The sequence below is a fragment of the Silurus aristotelis genome, assembly GCF_946808225.1.
Source record: "Silurus aristotelis genome assembly, chromosome: 11".
Classification (NCBI taxonomy): domain Eukaryota; kingdom Metazoa; phylum Chordata; class Actinopteri; order Siluriformes; family Siluridae; genus Silurus; species Silurus aristotelis.
The window spans coordinates 19,916,570-19,936,827 of NC_139584.1; the positions used below are offsets into that span (position 1 = coordinate 19,916,570).

At 44.2% G+C, this 20,258-nt stretch overlaps 1 long non-coding RNA gene across 1 annotated transcript in view; it reads right to left on the minus strand.

Moving 5' to 3' along the window:
* Positions 1-20,258, minus strand: part of LOC310733416 — a 313,803-nt gene that overhangs the window by 182,027 nt on the left and 111,518 nt on the right. The window contains exon 2 of the long non-coding RNA XR_014535728.1: positions 13,034-13,273. This is a non-coding gene — a long non-coding RNA (uncharacterized lncRNA). The remainder of the gene's footprint in view (positions 1-13,033; positions 13,274-20,258) is intronic.

A 20,258-nucleotide genomic window follows, 5' to 3' on the forward strand; every position in this document is an offset into this window, starting at 1 on the left:
CGACAGGAACGAGCCACATTAGCGACATGTGGGAAGAAGGACAATTGTTTGTTCATAGTTACCCCAAGGTTACGAGCAGTGGCTAAAGGGGAGAGCAGAGAGTCATGAAGAGTTATTTGGAGATCTTGACCTGGAGATGAATCACCTGGGATAACAAGCAGGTCTGTTTTGCTTGGGTTGTGTTTTAGTTGATTTTGTGTGATGGTCTGAAGCATAGTTGAAGGGATTGAATCCAGAGGACATGTGGTGGGATTGCAAGATTGGATGACTTGCAGTAACTCACTTTCTGTTAAGGTTGAGAAGCTTGACAGAAGTAGTGGAGTGCTAGCTGTGTTGTGGTGTCATTGTTGGGGAGGAAGCGAAGGTCTGGCAGATTTTCTTAATCTTTTCATCATAGAAGGAGGCAAAGTCATTAGCAGTCAGGGAGGATGGAGAATGTGTGGCAGGGGGGTTGAGTAGTGAAGAGAAGATGTTGGTGAGCTTATGAGTATCTTGTGCAGATGCCTTGAGCTTTTCCTTGTAGAAGGCAGTTTTAGCAGAAGTCACATCCAAAGAAAATCTGGTCAGTAATGCAGGGTAAGATGCAAGGTCTACATCGAGTTGTGATTTTTTTCACTTCCTCTCTGCTGATCTGAGTTCTCGTCGATTGCTGTACAAAACTTTAGACAGCCAGGGTGTGGAACAAGAAGTCTTCTTGGGTTTTGTAGTCAAGGGGCAAAGAAGGTCTATAGTTGAGGAAAGAGATGAGAGGAAGGAGTCAGTAGCAAAGTCCAAGGGTAGAGAGGAAAAGAAGTCAGGGTCAGGAAGAGGAAGCTACAGAGGAGAGAGAGATGGAGTGAAGGTTAGGTTGGATAAGAGAGACATTTACATTATTTTTAGGTAGAATTGGAAGAGTGAATGAAAAGGAAACCAGGTGATGATCAGAGATTGAAAGTGGAGTGGCAGTCATGTCTGTAGCTGGAGTAGGGCGGGTGAAAACCAGGTCCAGGACATTTCCTTTCTTGTGTGTTAAAGGGCAGCTGTTAAATGTCAAGAAAAAGGTATTCAGAAAGGTCAAGAGGCAAGATGATTGAAGTTCGTCAGATGGGAGGTTGAAGTCACCAAGAACTGTCAGAGGGGTGCTGTCAGAAGGGAACGTACTGAGGAGTGTGTCCATCTCTTCTAGGAAGTCTTTAAGGGGACCAGAAGGGCGGTAGATGACAATGATGAAGAGATTGATTTGGAGAGGTAACTGAAACTGCATTGAATTCAAAAGACGACATGGTGTGAAACACCATCTCCGTGATAACAGTAAACCCGTACCACCACTTCTATCAGTTTCTCTTGGTGAGTGAGAGAAAGCATAGGCAGAAGACAGAGCAGCTGATGTAGCAATGTTCCCCTTCAGGAACTCGAGCTGCGTCGAAACGCTATGGGAACGCCCCTGCGTGACCATGCTCTGAACGGCGTGTGAAATCTAGCCAATAGGCAAGCTGTGACATCATAGACAGGCGACGTCGCGTAAACCAGGAAGCTACAAGATGGCTGTGCGGTGGTAGTGACATTAGCTTCTGCTCGTTCAGGTAAGAGCTTTGAGTGTGTTATCTGTGCAGTCATGAGCTTATATGCAGGCAGAATTCCGTCTGCGTGTTTCCTGTTTGCCCCGATTCATTTCGGGGGGGGTGACACGCAGCCGATGTGTTGTTTGCTTAGCTTAGGAGCGTGCTTGGTGCTCGGTTGTTAGCATTTTAGCCGTGCGGCTATGCGCTCCTGGCTGCGAGGCGAGCTCCCGTTCCCCGGGGATTGCGCTCATTTGGCGGTTCCTTCTCCGGTGCGTGTGACGCGGTGCTCCGTATTCTTCCTCCGAGGTGGGTGAATTTTCAGGGAGCGCTCTCCGAGGTGAGCGCTCTCCCTCGCAGCTTCGGCTCTCGAAGGTTTCGGCTGCGTGTGACGCGGTGCTCCGTATTCTTCCTCCGAGGTGGGTGAATTTTCAGGGAGCGCTCTCCGAGGTGAGCGCTCTCCCTCGCAGCTTCGGCTCTTTAAGGTATCGGCCGAGCTCCCGTTCCCTGAGGAGAGCGGTCGTTTGGAAACAGTTCTTTTCCCGGTGTGTGTGACGCGGTGCTCCGTATTTCCTCTGAGGTGGATAAAATTTTGGGAAATTAGGGCATTGCATGTCTCTCTCTCCAAGGAGAATGAGATGATGGATGCTGGCGAGCCTGCGGACTCCTCACAGCCTGAGCTGGATCTAGCTGGTCGTGTAGCAGAAGCAGCGTGCACCCAGTGAGCTGGATGAGCGTTTCCTGCACCATATGTCACAGCCTCAGCGCCTTCCCTGATCTGCGCACTGAGGTTTTGGGTCCTGGGAGGCCCGTGTGCGCGCGTGCTTTCCGATGTTTCTCGCTGGGCGCGAATGTTATTGGAGCTAAGTGGCGCGGCAACGGGACGATGCCGCTTGTGGTAGAGACGCTAGCTAGCTATCTCTCCCCGAGTGTTGCGTCTGTGGCGGCTATCGGTTTGCCTACGAAGAGCCGCTTGGCTCTGGTGGGTAGGGCTACGTGGCAGGTCAGGCTACAGGTTGCTTCCATACGATGGGTGTGTTGATGGCATACCAGGCTGGCCTGCTATGGGGGATGATGCGAGCTTCCTTCTGGGTGCCATGGTGTCCCCTCCTGGCCTGACCTGGTAATGCTGTAGGTAAGGGCAATTGCTGGCGGGTTCAGGAGACCGCGGTGGCGTTTCTGTTGGAGTTACTCGCTGCTCCGATGGGTCTGCTCGGCGGCAGCCTCGCCCTGGTACATCCAGGCACAGCAAAATAGCCCGGTGAGAGATTGTTGCCACCCGATTCCCGCGGGGAGGTCCTAGGGGCCCCTGGCGACACTCTAAGCCCGAGGAGGGGAGCCTGAGGTTCATCCTCGCCTTTAGTGAACGGGCTGTGGTTCAATGGTGCTCGTCCCTCCCCGGCACCACCGGGAGGCCGGTCTGTCGGCCCTGCCACAGGGTGTTCAGGACGCTGCCTCCCTCTAGCGGTTAACTGCCTTATTTCCGCCCGTAAGTTCGTTGCAGATGGGGGTCATCCGCTGCCTCTCAAGGGGCTTCAGCAGCCGCAGTACGCTGCTCCTGCCGTTCGGGTTCAGGAGGACTGTCTGCTAGCCCTGCCACGGGTCGTGTTCAGGGCGCAGCTTTCTCCAGCGGTTTGCTCCCCGCATTCCGCCCGTATGATCGCTGCGGATGGGAGGGATCTGCCGCCTCTCAGGAGGTGTAGTCGGCTGCAGAGCACCGCTCCAGCCGCTCTGAGTGGGTCAGGGGCCAGCCCCGAGGGATTGGTTCTCCCTGTGGTTTCTCGTTTAGAGAGGTTGTGTCTCAGGTCAAGTTCGAGGACTGATGTCATACAAAGATCTGGAGGTTGCATGCTCCACACGGGAAGTTCCTGAGGTTGCTTTCCGGGCGAAGCTTACCGATATCAGTCCTTCCGTTCGGCCTAGCGCTCTCACCCTGTGCCTTCACAGAGTGCGTGAACGCGGCACTGACACCGCTGCGGCTTCAGCATCCGCATTTTGTATTATATCGACTATTGGTTGATGTTGGCTTGTTGGAGCACCAGGCAGTTCGGCATTGAGATGCTGTTCTCGCCTGCATGAAGGTACTGGGGTTCAGACTGAAACGCCGGGTAGAGTGTACTTTTCCCCAGCGCGGAGAACCACTTTTTATCGGCGTGGTGTGGGTCTCGGCCGGGTTGCGGGCACGGTTGTCTCCCGCCCGGTTTGTAGTCATCCTCACTGCAGTCAGGAGGGTAGGAGCAGGCCAGCCAGTCACTGTGAGGCAGTTCCAGAGGCTGCTGGGTCTCATGTCGGCAGTGTATTTCCACTCGGCCTTCTCCGCATGTGGCCCCTCCAGTGGTGGCTCCGGGGCAGGAGGGTTCTCCCCCTGAGGGAGTCTGTATCGTACCATCAAGGTCTCGCGGTGTGCCCTTTGAGCCTTGGTTGCATGGTAGGACCCTACGTTCTGTCCCGAGGCCCCGTTTTAGGGACTCCTTGTCATCACGTAACGCTAACGATGGACACTTCCCTCACAGGGTGGGGGGCGGTCATGAGTGGCCACTCTGCCCAGGGTCTGTGGAGCGGCCCACATCTCTTGTGGCACATAGGTTGCCGGGAGATGGTGACAGTGTTGTTGGGGTTATAAGACTTCCTCCCAGTCCTTAGAGATCGCTATGTGTTGGTTTGCACAGACAATACTGCGGTGGTCTCGTACATCAACCACCAGGGGGGCCTCCAGTCTCGCCCTTGCAAACAACTGGCGCGGGAGGTCCTCTTGTGGTCCCGGGACGAACTCCTCTTTTTAGAGCCGTTTACATCCCAGGACGGTTGGATGTCTGAGCAGATGCCCTGTCGAGACAGTGGCTGCCATGGGACGGTCTTGGCCGAGGCTACGCCTGTACGCCTTTCCCCCGGAGAAAAGAGGAGAGTCTGTCTCCTCCTGGTAGCACCTCGGTGGCGGGCGAAAACCTGGTTTACCCCCGCCCGGAGTTGTGGAGGCTGTGGCCCCTGAGGGGGCACGGTTCATAGCAGCTGTTCTCTCTACCGAGGTAGTAGAGGCCCTTCTCCACTCCAGAGCTCCCTCCACGAAGAGGTCGTACGCCGCACGATGGCGACTGTTCGCGTCACGGTGTGAGCACCATGACTTGGACCCAGTTAACTGCCCGGTCGGTTCAGTTCTGGTGTTTTTGCAGGTACAGTTTGCCGCAGGGTTAACCCCTTCGACCCTGAGGGTTTCCGTGTTCGCTGGGTAGGTCCCATTGTTGACACGTTTCCTCCGCGGCGCCAGAGGAAATGGCATGGCCAGAGTGTTTCTTTACACGAGGCTGGGTGCTCCCACACGATGTGTCGTGTTACAGGCATTCTGCCCTCCTCTGTTTATAGCCCCTGACCAGGGGTTACGAGGCCCGGCTGTGTCCAGTGCGAGCACTGGGTGCTTATCTCCACAGGACGAATCCTTGGAGGTGGTGGGTGCAGTTGTTCGGCTGCGAGTCCTGGTCCCCGCTCTGATCGCGGTCAGGGCTCGCTCCGCCGGAGTGTGGCGGCCTCTGCGGCCGGGTCCACTCGAGTGTCACTCCGGGACGTCTGTGACGCTGCGGGTTGGTCCACCCCGCTGACCTTTGTCAGATTTCATGGCCTTGAACTCAGAGCCACCCCGGGCTCCTCTGTCCTGCGTGCTGGTGCCGAGGCCCTCACTCTTTCGGCAGGGTCTGGTCAGTGTGGCGTGATTGGACACTCGTTCCCATAGCGTTTCGACGCAGTTAGAGTTCCTGAAGGGGAACGTCTCTAGGTTATGAACGTAACCCTAGTTCCCAGAGGGAACGAGATGCTGCGTCTCCGTGCCACACTCCCTGCATCCCTGCGGCGCTTACCTTCTCTCTTTGCAGAAGCTAATGTTGCTACCACTGCACAGCCATCTTGTAGCTTCCTGGTTTACGCGACGTCACCTGTCTATGACGTCACGGCTTGCCTATTGGCTAGATTTCACACGTGGTTCAGAGCGTGGTCACGCAGGGGCGTTCCCATAGCATTTCGACGCAGCATCTCGTTCCTTTGGGGAACTAGGGTTACGTTCGTAACCTAGAGACGTTCTGTGGGGATATCCAGGTCTCAGTAAGTGCCAGAAAGTCAAAGTTGTAGTGGGAAGCCAAGCTTGTGATAAAGTCAGCTTTCCTTACAGCAGACTGGCAATTCCAGAGCCCACCTACCAGCACTGTTTGAGATTGCGACAACAGAGGAGAGTAGATGAGGACCTTTATTCCATGGGTTTTACTTCCTTCATGTATGCTTCCTATTAATCTTTGTGTTAGCTATGACTTTTATGATGACAGTAATACAAAGTATGTAAGTTTCAGCACACCAGATGTGGAATTTGTAAAGAACAATAGTCACTAGATACTGACTTCTACTGATATAAAATTCTGCCAAAAAAGTGTTTATATTAAGACAACAGGTGGAATGTAAATGGCTGTTTGGTCACACCCTGTGCAATAGAGAAATACACCGATGTTAATATTGGCACTAGCCTTTTATTTGAAGTACATGTAGAAAATATTATTACCAGTGGGAGGCCGACAGGACCAATAAGGCCTGAATATGTATTCAATTATTTCCGATAGTATATTCTATTGATTTTATAACTTGTCTCTCACTTGTGCAGCTTCCTGGAGTGTAAGTTTAGGTTAAGTCTATCCAATCATATTTTATCCATCAAATCACGTGTTTCCAGGGTCAAAGAAATTAGCTGTTAGGCCTTCAGAATAAGCAGTCCTGTAGCATAAAGTGCATCCTGCTTGAAGCTGTGGCCTCAACTAATCAAATTTTGCCATTTAGCAGGCATACAATAATGTTGCCATCTCATTAATGAGAGTCCACTAGTCAGAACTTGCGAACAGCATCTGTAGCAAACAGCACAAGCTCAAATATATTTGTATAGATTTAACAGCTGTTTGTTTATTCCACACTGGCTGACAGAGGAGAATAAATTGGTTTGGTCCAAGAGATATTTACAAGAACGTCTACAAGATAGAAAAGATTTTTTTTTAAAGCAGCAAATTGTGAGGAAATTTCAGCCAAACGGTTTAGCTTTTTCAAAAATCATTTATACATTTGGATGTTCTTTCCTGTTGAATTCGCACAAAAACACAAATTTCAAATCCCAAGGAAAACCATAATGCATGAAAAACACTCATTTTGTGAAGTTAATGTTGAGCTTCTGCTAGAGCTTCCGCACAGCTGTGGCTGAAGTGAAAGGAGACTTGTTGAATCGTCTTTATTGGGTTTCTTGGTTTAGCAATGGCAATCATTCTCACTCCATACCTAGGAAGAACACCACTGAAGGCCAAGGTGTGAAATACACAGTCTGCTACAATCACCTCCACATTGCTAATATGTATAAGTAGAAACATAATGTCAATTTGTTACAGAAAACCTTCAGGATTTTTTCACCTTCAGGTTGGCCTATTTTAATGCCTTGCTGTATGAATTTTCCAAGTAGTTCAGAATACAGTTGCTCTCCATTCTAGAGCCAGAAGATGTGACCACATCACCCTTAACTTATCCACTTTGAATTTGCTCCCAGTTAAATATTGAATGGATTATAAAATACCTTTAATTACTTTCTTAGCACCAAATGGCCTTATACTGTGATACTTTAAGTTTCGGGTAATTATTCACCTGCCATGAACCTATGATCTTTTTTATTTATCTTATTTCCCTATGCCTGAGTGCTCTTTTATAATGACTCTTATCAACAAGTCCATTAATCAATCATCAATCATGAGCATAGACAAATATGGTAGCCTTATGCAAATGTTTATTATTAGTGAAACCATACTCAACATAAACCATGAAGACAAAGTATTCTTGTAAAGGTTTTTAATTAATTATGGTGTTTTAAATTACGTAAATCACCAGGACATAAAATTAACTGATTTGAGACTTGGCGCATTAGTAAAACAAATGTTTAGTGATTAAAAAATATTTTTTAGTGAAGTTTATTTTTTTATATCTGAGTAAAGAAAGATTAGATTAGATTAGATTCTATTAAACTTTATTGTCATTGTGCAGGGTACATGTACAGAGCCAATGAAATGCAGTTAGCATCTAACCAGAGGTGCATAGATAGCTTATTTACAGTGGCAGTGTAAAAAAAAAGGGTATGAGGTTTTACAGAAGGTGTAGTAATATGTACATATAACTAAATAAGGGTATATATAGTGTGTTTTTTTTATATATAGTATATATATATATATATATATATATATATATATATATATATATATATATATATATATATAAATATAGTATGATACAGTATGAAGTGGTATAACAGATATAGCTGTACAAAAGGAATGTCATTATGAAAGGAATTATGAAAGGACGTAGTGAATAAATGTGTGTTACGTTAAAGGTTTTAATTTTGAAGATTTTATAGTTATTTATTTATATTTTTAAAATTACTTCCATTAAAATTAATTTGTGGTAATTTTGACAGCCCTAGCTTTTAACAAATTATATTGTCACAAAGCAACTATACAGAAACATAAGACTCAGAATAAGATTTTTTAAAATAATAAATGTATTCATATAAAAGTATCTGTATTAATGTATTCCTTTTGAGCAAGCCAGAAGTCTCATTGGTTCACTGAGACAATATAAAGAAAAATCTTAAGAGGAACCATCCTCATCAGAGTGCTACACGGAGAGTGTAATTATACGAGGTGCTATCAAAAAGTTTTCAGACTAGCTCTGTTTACAAGAAAAGTACTTTATTTATCTACAGTATCTCACGATTTTAACCCAGCCATTAGGGGGGCACAAGCCAGAGCACTCTTAGTGCCGGTCCCAAGCCCGGGTAAATGGGGAGGGATGCGTTAGGAAGGGCATCCAGCGTAAAACATGTGCCAAATCAAATATGCGGATCACAAATGAGAATTTCATACCGGATCAGTCGAGGCCCGGGTTAACAACGACCGCCATAGGTATCGTTAGCCGACAGGGTACCAGTGGAAATTGGGCTACTGTTGGCCGAAGGAGGAGAAGGAGAGGAGGAAGATGTCTACAGAGACGGCAGGAAAAGGAGCAGTGTAGGGGAGTAGAGGTTCGGGTTGGTACTTTAAATGTTGGTACTATGACGGGTAAAGGGAGAGAGGTAGCTGATATGATGGAGAGGAGAAAGGTAGATATGCTGTGTGTTCAGGAGACCAAGTGGAAAGGGAGTAAGGCCAGGAACATTGGAGGTGGGTTTAAACTGTTTTACCATGGTGTGGATGGGTAGAGAAATGGTGTAGGGGTGATTCTGAAGGAAGAGTACAGTAAGAGTGTAGTGGAGGTGAAGAGAGTTTCTGATAGGGTGATGATCGTGAAGGTGGAAGTTGAAGGGATGATGATAAATGTCATCAGTGCCTATGCTCCACAAGTTGGCTGTGAGATGGAGAAGAAGGAAAGATTCTAAAATGAATTAGATGAAGTGGTAGATGGTGTACCTAGGAAAGAACGATTGGTGATTGGGGCAGACTTTAATGGGCATGTAGGTGAAGGGAACAGAGGTGATGAGCAGGTGATGGGTAGGTATGGTTTTAAGGAGAGGAATGTGGAAGGGCAGATGGTGGTAGATTTTGCTGATGGAAATGGCAGTGGTGAACACGTATTTTAAGAAGAAGGAGGATCATAGGGTGACGTATAAGAGTGGAGGAAGGTGCACACAGGTGGATTATGTTCTGTGTAGGAGATGCAACCTGAAGGAGATTGGAGACTGTAAGGTGTTGGTGGGGGACAGTGTAGCTAGACAGCATCGGATGGTGGTCTGTAGGATGGTTTTGGAGGCGAAGAAGAAGAGGAGGAAAGTAAGGATTGAAAGAAGAATAAGATGGTGGAAACTGAAGGAGGAAGAGTGTAGTGTGAGGTTCAGGGAAGAGGTCAGACAGGGGCTTGATGGTGGTGAAGAGGTGCCGGATGATTGGGCAACTACTGCAGGAGTGATGAGGGAGGCAGCTAGAAAAGTACTTGGTGTGACATCTGGAAATAGAAAGCAAGACAAGGAGACGTGGTGGTGGAATGAGGAAGTGCAGGAGAGCATTAGGGGAAAGAGGTTGGCAAAACAGAAGTGGGATCGACAGAGTGATGAGAAAAGTAGGCAGGATTACAAGGAGATGCGGCAGCAGGTAAAAAGGGATGTGGCGAAAGCCAAGGAAAAGGCATATGAGGAGCTGTATAAGAGGTTGGACACTAAGGAAGGAGAAAAGGATTTATACTGATTGGCCAGGCAGAGGAACCGAGCTGGGAAGGATGTACTGCAAGTTAGAGCAATAAAGGATGGAGAGGGAAATGTGTTGACTAGTTAGTGTGTTGAGAAGATGGAGGGAGTATTTTGAGCAGCTGATGAATGAGGAAAATCAGAGAGAGAGAAGGTTGGAGGATGTGGAGTTGGTGAAGCAGGATGTAGATAGGATTAGTAAGGAGGAAGTGAGAGCAGCGATTAAGAGGATGGAGAATGGAAAGTCGGTTGGACCAGATGACATACCGGTAGAAGCGTGGAAATGTTCAGGAGAGATGGCAGTGGAGTTTTTAACCAGATTGTTTAACAGGATTCTGGAAGGGGAGAGGATGCCTGAGGAATGGAGAAGGAGTGTGCTGGTACCGATCTTTAAGCATAAGGGAGATGTGCAGACCTGCAGTAACTACAAGGGAATTAGGTTGATCAGTCACACCATGAAGTTATGGGAAAGAGTAGTGGAAGCCAGGCTGAGAGAAGAGGTGACCATCTGTGAGCAACAGTATGGTTTCATGCCGAGCAAGAGCACCACAGATGCCTTATTTGCTTTGAGGATGTTGATGGAGACGTATAGAGAAGGACAGAAGGAATTGCATTGTGTATTTGTGGATTTAGAGAAAGCGTACGACAGGGTGCCGAGAGAGGAGTTGTGGTATTGTAAGAGGAAGTCAGGTGTATCAGAGAAGTATGTGAGGGTGGTGCAGGACATGTATGAGGACAGTGTGGCGGCAGTGAAGTGTGCAGTAGTTACGAAAGACTGGTTCAGGGTGAAGGTTGCTCTGCATCAAAGATCAGCCCTGAGCCCTTTCCTGTTTGCAGTGGTGATGGACAGGTTGATGGACGAGGTCAGACAGGGGTCTCCCTGGACTATGATGTTTGCAGATGATATTGTGATTTGTGGTGAGAGTAGGGAGCAGGTTGAGAAGAGCCTGGAGAGGTGGAGATATGCGCTGGAGAGAAGGGGAATCAAAGTCAGTAGGAGTAAGACAGAGTACATGTGTGTGAATGAGAGGGAGGGCAGTGGAGTGATACGGTTGCAGGGAGAAGAGGTGGAGAAGGTGGAGGAGTTCAGGTACCTGGGGTCAACAGTGCAAAGTAATAGAGAGTGTGTTAGAGAAGTAAAGAAAAGAGTGCAGGCAGGGTGGAGTGGGTGGAGAAGAGTGACAGGAGTGATTTGTGATAATAGGGTATCTGCAAGAATGAAAGGGTAAGTTTATAGGACTGTGGTGAGACCTGCGATGTTGTATGGATTAGAGACAGTGGCATTGAGTAAAAGACAGGAGGTGGAGCTGGAGGTAGCAGAGCTGAAGATGTTAAGGTTTTCGTTGGGAGTGACGAGGATGGACAAGATTAGAAATGAGTTTATTAGAGGGACAGCACATGTAGGATGTTTTGGTGACAAGGTGAGGGAGGCGAGATTGAGATGGTTTGGACATGTGCAGAGATGGGACATTAATTATATTGGTAGAAAAATGCTGAAGATGGAGCCACCAGGTAGGAGGAAAAGAGGAAGGCCAAGGAGGAGCTTCATGGATGTGGTGAGGGAAGACATGCAGGTAGTTGGTGTGAAAGAGGCAGATGTAGAGGACAGGGTGGTATGGAGACGGATGATCCGCTGTGCCGACCCCTAATGGGAGCAGCCGAAATAAGAAGAAGAAGATCTCACCATTTTAGTATATTGTCTAATGGGACAATACTATAGAAACTTTGATATATTTCAGAGTAATCAATGCAGCTTGAATATTGAAATAGATATACTGTCCTCTGAAAATAATTCAACATACAGCTATTATTGTCTAAATAGCTGGCAACAAAAGTGAGTACACCAAGTAAGTGAACATGTCAAAACTGTGTCCAAAGCGTAAAAATTTTGTGTGAGCACCATTGTTATATAGCACTGCCTTAATCCTCCTTAGGATGGAATTCACCAGAACTGCACAGGTTGTTACTGGGATCCTCTTCCACTAATGTCATCACAGAGCTGCTGGATTTTAGACATCTTTGATAACTTCTGAATGACCCTGGCCACTGTAGTGTAACTCAGTTTCAGGGTATTACTGATCTTCTTATAGCCTAGGCCATCTTTGTGGAGAGCAACAATTCAAATTCTCAAATCCCCAGATAGTCCTTTTCTGAGAGGTGCCATGTTGAGCATCCAGTGGTCAGTATGAGCTCAAAGCACAAAATTGTAATTGCTCTAACACATGATACACAAATATAAACATGATGAATAGGACATGTGGCTTTGCATGGTTAAACAATATATAACTGTTATCACTTTGTTGAAGCTATTTTGACAATAATGGCTGTATGTTGAATTATTTTCTTAAGACAGTAAATCTATACTGCTATACAAGCTGCACATTGACTACTCTAAAATATATCCCAATTTCATTTCTATAGTATTGTCCCTTAAGAATATATACTAAAATGGTTACTGAAATGCAGTGTCAGGCCGTGCATTTGGTACCTAGGCCTTCAGTGGGGACTTATCCAACTTAATCCACCTCTTAATACCACCACTATCACGTCACAATTATAGAAACTACCAATAATATACAAAAACAGAGGATAACAACGTGTGGCATTACAGGGAGAGAGAGGCATTTTGCATATGGAGGGTGAATAACATTTTACTAAAGCAAGCTCCAAACCTCAACACTACAAACACAACTATGCAACCCACATCATCTGGAGCAGTTTAGAATCAATATTTGTCTAATAACATGACAAAAACATCTTCTTCTTCTTCTTCTTCTTCTTCTTCTTTCGGCTTATCGAATTAGGGGTCTCACACACATGTACTCTGTCTTACTCCTACAGACTTTCATTCCTCTTCTCTCCAGCACGTACCTCCACCTCTCCAGGCTCTTCTCCACCTGCTCCCTACTCTCACCTACCTCCACCTCTCCAGGCTCTTCTCCACCTGCTTACTACTCTCACCATAAATAACAATATCATCTGCAAACATCATAGTCCATGGAGACTCCTGTCTGACCTCGTCCGTCAACCTGTCCATCACCACTGCAAAGAGGAAAGGGTTTCGAGCTGATCCTCAATGCAGTCCAACCTCCACCTTGAATCAGTCTGTCGTTCCTACTGCACACTTCACTGCTGTCATACTGTCCTCATACATGTTCTGCACCACCCTCACATACTTCTCTGACACACCTGACTACAATACCACAACTCCTCTTTTGTCACCCTGTCATACGCTTTCTCTAAATCCACAAACACACAATACAACTCCTTTTGACCTTCTCTATACTTCTCCATCAACATTCTCAAAGCAAATAATGCGTCTGTGGTGCTCTTTCTCGGCATGAAACCATACTGTTGCTTACAGATGGTCACCTCTACTCTCAGCCTGGCTTCCACTACTCTTTCCCATAACTTCATGGTGTGACTGATCAACTTAATTCCCCTGTAGTTACTGCAGGTCTGCACATCTCCCTTGTTCTTAAAGATTGGTACCAGCACACTCCTTCCCCATCCCTTACGCATCCTCTCACCTTCCAAAATCCTGTTAAACAATCTTGTTAAAAACTCCACTGCCATCTCTCCTAAACATCTCCATGCTTCTACCAAAATGTCATCTGGTTCAACTGACTTTCCACTCTTCATCCTCTTAATTGCTGCTCTCACTTCCCCCTTACTAATCCTCTCCACTTCCTGCTTCACCAACTCCACACAACTCAACCCTCTCTCTCATTTTCCTCATTCATCAGCTGCTCAAAATACTCCCTCCATCCTCTTAACACACTCTCCTCACTAGTCAACACATTTCCATCTCCATCCTTTATTGCTCTAACTTGCAGCACATCCTCGGTCCCTCTGCCTGGCCAATCAGTACAAATGCTTTTCTTTTTCCTGCACTTCCTCTTTCCACCACCACGTCTCTTTGTCTTCCTTTCTATTTCCAGATGCCACACCAAGTACCTTTTTAGCTGTCTCCCTTATCACCTCTGCAGTATTTGCCCAATCATCCAACACCACCACCACCGAGTCCCTGTCTGACCTCTTCTCTAAATCTTGCACTACAGTCTTACTCCTTCAGTTTTCACCATCTGATTCTTCTTTCCATCCTCGCTTTCCTCCTCTTCTTCTTCACCTCCAAAACCATCCTACAGACCACCATCCGATGCTGTCTGCCAACACCTTACAGTCTCCAATCTCCATCAGGTTGCATCTCCTACATAGTCCACCTGTGTGCACCTTCCTCCACTCTTATACTTCACACTATGATCCTCCTTCTTCTTACAATAAATGTTCACCTCTGCCATTACCATCCCTTTAGCAAAATCTACCACCATCTGCCCTTCCACATTCCTCTCCTAAAAGCCAGACCTACCCATCACCTCCTCATCACCTCTGTTCCCCTTCACCTATATGCCCATTGAAATCTGCCCCAATCACCAATCTTTTATTCCTAGGTACACCTTCTACCACTTCATCCAACTCACTCCAGAATTTTTCCTTCTCCTCCATCTCACAACCCACTTGTGGAGCATAAGCACTGATGACATTTATCATCACCCCTTCAACTTCCAGCTTTACGATCATCACCCTATCAGAAACTCTCTTCACCTCCACTACACTCTTACTGTACTCTTCCTTCAGAATCACCCCTACACCATTTCTCTTTCCATCCACACAATAATAGAACAGTTTAAACCCACCTCCAATGTTCCTGGCCCTACTCCCCTTCCACTTGGTCTTCTGAATACACAATATATCTACCTTTCTCCTCTCCATCATATCAGCTACCTCTCTCCCTTTACCAGTCATAGTACCAACAGTTAAAGTGCCCACCCTAACCTCCACTCTCCTCCACTTCTCCTTCCCCTGCCATCTCTGTAGATGTCTTTCTCCACTCCTCCTGCTTCGGCCAACAGTAGCCTAATTTCCACTGGTACCTTGTTGGCTAACGATACCAGTGGCGGTCGTTGGTAACCCGGGCCTCAACCGATCCGGTATGAATTTCTCTTTCGTGATCCGCATATTTTATTTGGCACGTTTTACGCTGGATGCCTTTCTTAACACAACTCTCCCCATTTACCCGGGCTTGGGACCGGCGCTAAGAGTGCACTGGCTTGTGCAACCCTAATGGCTGGGTTTTGACAAAAACATAAACATTTAAAAAAACTACAACCTACTCAACAGAGATGCATACTTATAATTTGCACCGCTCCACAGAGGCTGTAAGCCAGTGGTACCGCTCGTATCCACTGGTCTGGAAGTGGTGAACAAACCCTTCCCAGGCTGAGACAAGCTCGCTAGCTTTGGGGTTGGCCGACCTATCTTCACGATGTTTAGCTTTTCTTGAAAATTGTTTTTAAGTATGTCCGAGACCAAAAATTTTACTTCTTCTGTAGGCATAAACAAGTCTAACTCGGATGTTTTTATGTGTGCAGCGTGCTACAGACGTGTTTTGCCAGTTTCACTCTGACCAACCAATAATAGTACGAAAAAATGCTGTTGCTTTTCTGGGCCAGCTAGCTGGCCCTGTGAGGCGAAATTAAAATCTGATTGGTTAAAGAAACTGACCCATTGCTAATAGAGATTAAAGTAAAAAGGCCAGCATCCCTGGACTGATTAGATTGACAAGGCAGCACATAGAGGCTAAAATCTGATTGGACAAACAATCTAACATCCACATACATATACTGGAAGCAGTGCAGCCAAAAGAAACACTACAAAATGAAGAGAATAAACTGTTGGGGATAAATTAATACAATTTAATGGACCAAATATTAAAATTTAGGTTGTAAATGTAGGTCAGTGCCCTGACGGCCGTACCTCAAGTAATGAAGACTACAGCAGGGCACAGATATTTATCTTTTAAAGCCTTACACTCATGGAACAGCCTTCCAATTAGTGTTCGTGATTCAGACACAGTTTCAGTGTTCAAGTCGAAGCTGATAACATATGTATTTAGTCAAGAATTTGTCGGTAGGTTTTTCTTAGGTAAAGTAGGAATCATGTATATGGAGTGTTCGGTGAACTGGGATATTTGTATGCTGTTGTCCCCTCACTCTCACGCATTCACTCTGGTTTGTTAATAGTAGTGTGGTGGCCTGTCTCTTATCCAAGAGATTCCTCATGTCTAGGTTACCTTCTGGCTCTCCCATTTTAATTATGTGCTATAGCTTGTCTTGCCAGAGTCCCCAACTGCACATTGTCCTTAACTTTTATACAACAATAAGTATACTTAATAATCCATATGTTTCTCTCCCTTTCACTCCTCTCTCTCTCTCTCTCTCTCTCTCTCTCTCTCTCTCTCTCTTCGGTCAGGTAAAATATGCTCCTGCCCCTCTCCTTTCCTCTCATCTTCTTGCATCTTGACTGCTTTGTTCCGGCCTGCCTCTGTGCATCTGGGAATGCAAAAGCTTTAAGGATGGATTTGGACTATACTTAATGGCAACAGTCCGCTACACTGACTCAGGATTACAGTTTGTATCAGATCACCATCACTGCACACCTCAACATTGTTTAGCTGTAATAAATGGACATTCAGTGCCACCCAGATGAGGATGGGTTCCCTCTTGAGTCTGGTTCCTCTCAAGGTTTCTTACTTATGCCTTTTCAGGGAGTTTTTCCTTGCCACAATCACCACTCATTAGGGACTTATAACTTACACTTAAAAGAACAATCTTATTCATTCTTTCTGACCACATTATCTGTGTATAGCTGCTTTCAGACAATCTCTATTGTTAAAAGTGCTATACAAATGAAAATGAATAGAATTAAATGGTAAGATACTACATTACCCAACAGCCCTTGCACCTTTTCTTTGTTTTTTGTTTTTTTTATGTTTTACTTATTTTTTATTTTATTTTTAGTGTTAATGTTTTATACCATACCTCTGTCTCCTGCTGAGGACCCAGCTGTGCCTCTATGACCAGATGAGGACCCCACCCTGCCCCTATGCCCACATCAAGACATTGCTGTTCCTTTGGGCCTGGATGAGGATGCAGTCATGATTCTGTGTCCAGGCAAGGACACTAGTATGCCTTTTTGCCCAGATGAGGATGCCACCACACCTACATTCTCAAGCAGCACATAGCATCTGCTGATGCAACAACATAGAGCAGCTTAACACTCCTGGTGGGAATGCTAAGTGCCATTTACATGAACCCAGTGTTTGCTTATAAGTGGTTATTTTTGCTGTAACTGACAAGAAATTTTTTTTTTTTTTTCTGGCTCAGAAACAATTTTAATACTCCCAGCCTTGGATGTCTGTTACATTGCAATCGTACAACAACAGTGAATGCTTTACTCTTGCACCCAAGAAGCCCACATATTTTATATGCCATACTAATACAATATATTTTTACTTCATTCTATGATAAAGCTTGTGGCAGTAGACACTTGGCCGAGCACTGACCAGTGAATGGAGTGTGGAGTTGGAGGAAATGAGCAATAAGTATTGAACTATTAATGAGTGTGTGATTCTTATCCCTCATTTCTTCCAGCTCTGTCTCTTAATAATCCAGCACTTAGCCACAAGTCTGCTGTCACAATTCCCTTGCAATAAAGTGATTGTAAAAAAAACATTTTGTTGCATGTCATACTGTTTCAAATTCAAATTGTTTATGCTTATATGTGACAAATTAAATTAGATTTTATTTTAAATTATAAAACCTAAAAACATAAGAAAAGGTGCGTGCATGTAGAGATGTGCGTTTTTGTTTTTGTGTGTGTCCTTTCATGCACTGGGCATGCATTTTCACTTAATTTAAGGTATTAAAACACCCTGCACACTGGCCAGGCATAGTAGTTCCTGTGAGTGAAAGGGAAGTGAATGCACCGCCTCAAGGTGGACGTGCTCCACTCAGCTCTCCTGACATCATGGTTTAAGAGTTATTAGGGTTGAAAGGTGACGTGAATAGGGTGGGGGATTTGTGTGGGTGTGTGTGTGTCTTTTTTGGTTTTTTGAAGATGTCCATGCCTGTGTGTCCGTGTGTGTGAACACATATGTGTCAGTGTGTGGTGATGGGAGAAGTCACTCTCTTTTGTAATGCCCAGATCCTTGACCATTAGTATTCTCTGCCATAGCTGGAGTTCATACAGCTAATGGAGTTGCTACCTAGGGACATTAATTGTGCATGACACTGCTCGCGGGGCTTTTGTGCACTCACACTAATATCAGTCTAAGCCCCCTGCCCCACTTCAAACGAAGCGCCCAAAAAGATTACAAACAAAGCCCAAATAAACGCCATCCCTACACTACATATTGACAGAGAGGGTTTTGAAGTTCACTCCTGACATCAGCTGAGTATGTAGCAACAGTGGGTGATAGGAAAGTGTATTTCCCCCACTTGTAGACAAATGTCATTTCCCCCAAGGAATTGCAGGAAATAGTGTTGTCATCAAGACAGAAAGGCAGAAGGGTAATGGAAAAGCTTAAATTGCCAACGTAAACTAATGCATACCTACAAAAATTCAGACAATATACAATAGCTAAAGATGATTATGAATACATTTTTAAATCTTCTAGGGAATCATCATTTTTCTGACTGAGTTGATTTTATAAACTTATAAATTATTATATTTTCATAAATAGTTTGTGAGTACATACAGGGATAATTCAAAGACAGTGTATAAGAGAATCACTGGCAATGCAAGACGATGATAGGTAAAAGCGGTGATTTAATTTGTTTAAAATAATAAGTGATCTTGCAAAACCCACAGGACATGAAATTAATGCGCTTCAGAATTATCATATTTCTCATTACACTGTCACCCGCCGTGCTTGTACAGCTACCTGCAGTAGAAAATGGGAGAGAAGAGGAAAGAAGCTGTTAAATTCGAAAGCATTATTGTATATTATTGTCATCCTTTGTTCCTTTAACCTGCAAAAACTACTGCTATTGGTTATCATCATATGTTTTTCTGAACATACCTGTAATAATAAAGTAAGCTCATAATTTCACAATTTTATGTATGTGCATATATGTGTATGACCGTGTGTCAGGGCAGGCAACTTTATAGATTTTCTTCTGGCTTAAATATAATTTTGCACTTGCCTTCATAGAAAATCCTTTTCTGTTCTTACACCACTTATTTATTATGAAACATTTTATTACCTCCCTTTGCATGAAGGAAAACAAATTAATTGGAATGGAAATTCATTTCATGCTGAAAAAATAGAGAAATTTAATATAATTCCACAATTAATTATGAAGGATCCTGGATACTACCTCCATTCATTAGATGAGATGTCTAAAAGAAATATGCCTCCATATTTCTTAACCTCAAGTTTCAACTGTCTTGACCCAGGCTGTATTAATATAGGAGGTAATAGCCAGCTAGAATCCTATAATTTATGCCAAGGTGAATTAAGAAAAGGTAATGGATTTTGCCTCTCAAAAAAGGTTAAGCCTGAGCATTTTACATGATTTTTATCGTGGAAATTTAATTATCATATTATCTCTCTAAGTGGCTACTTTTAAGCCATTTTTCACATTATTTTAAAAGAATACTTTTGACATTTTCAGCATTAGGCTGGATTTATTATTATTAGAACATTTGGTAACAAAGGGGAATAATCAGTTTAAAACTAAATAAATGGCATTTCTTGTTGCTGAGGTTTGTAAAGGCAAATAAACTTTATATTTAAATTTTCATTTCAGCGTGGATCACTTTGTAATTGATTTTATTGTTGTTGAAAAGCAACATAAAATAATTATAGAACATAGGATATTGTTTTATTTGACTTGTAAAATCTAAATGTGTCCTGCACTAAATATTTGCCATTCTCAGATATGATATGAAAAATCTAAGAACTAATACTTTCTTATCCGATGCCTACACAGACACTTGCTCAATATTTATTTAACAAAATTAACTTATTAAAATGATCAGAAATGTTTTAAATATTTTTGTCTGTTTGGTTATTACATATGCACACTCTATTTTCCATATAAATATAGCTTATTTAAACAATGTAACTTTGCCAAGATGCTTATATCTATCATCTGGAATTAAATAATTGTTTAATTATTTAATAGCTGCATACAATGCTTTTTGAAAAGGAGTAACAGTTTCTTGTATTGATCTCCATCTGAGCTCCCTTACATTCTCTCTCTCTCTCTCTCTCTCTCTCTCTCTCTCTCTCTCTCTCTCTCTCTCTGACATGGGACCTCTGTTAAGAGGAGATGAAATTAAGTGGAATAAAAATCCTATTAAAAATTATTATCGCCTAACAGCCATTAGTCTAGAGGTTGCTGTCACAAGTTGATGGATTTCTCACTTAGTTCTCACAATGTTCTAATGACATTGATAAAATCATTGCAAACCAAATACTGTTAACCCACTCATGGAGGGCTGTGAATTGTGTCAACACCGGTAAACAGGAAAATAGGCTAATGGACCAATAGATGCACAAGCAAACACATACTAAAAATATTGTTTTAATCAATTTAACGATTTAATCAATTTAACAAAAATAATGATTTATTTTTAAT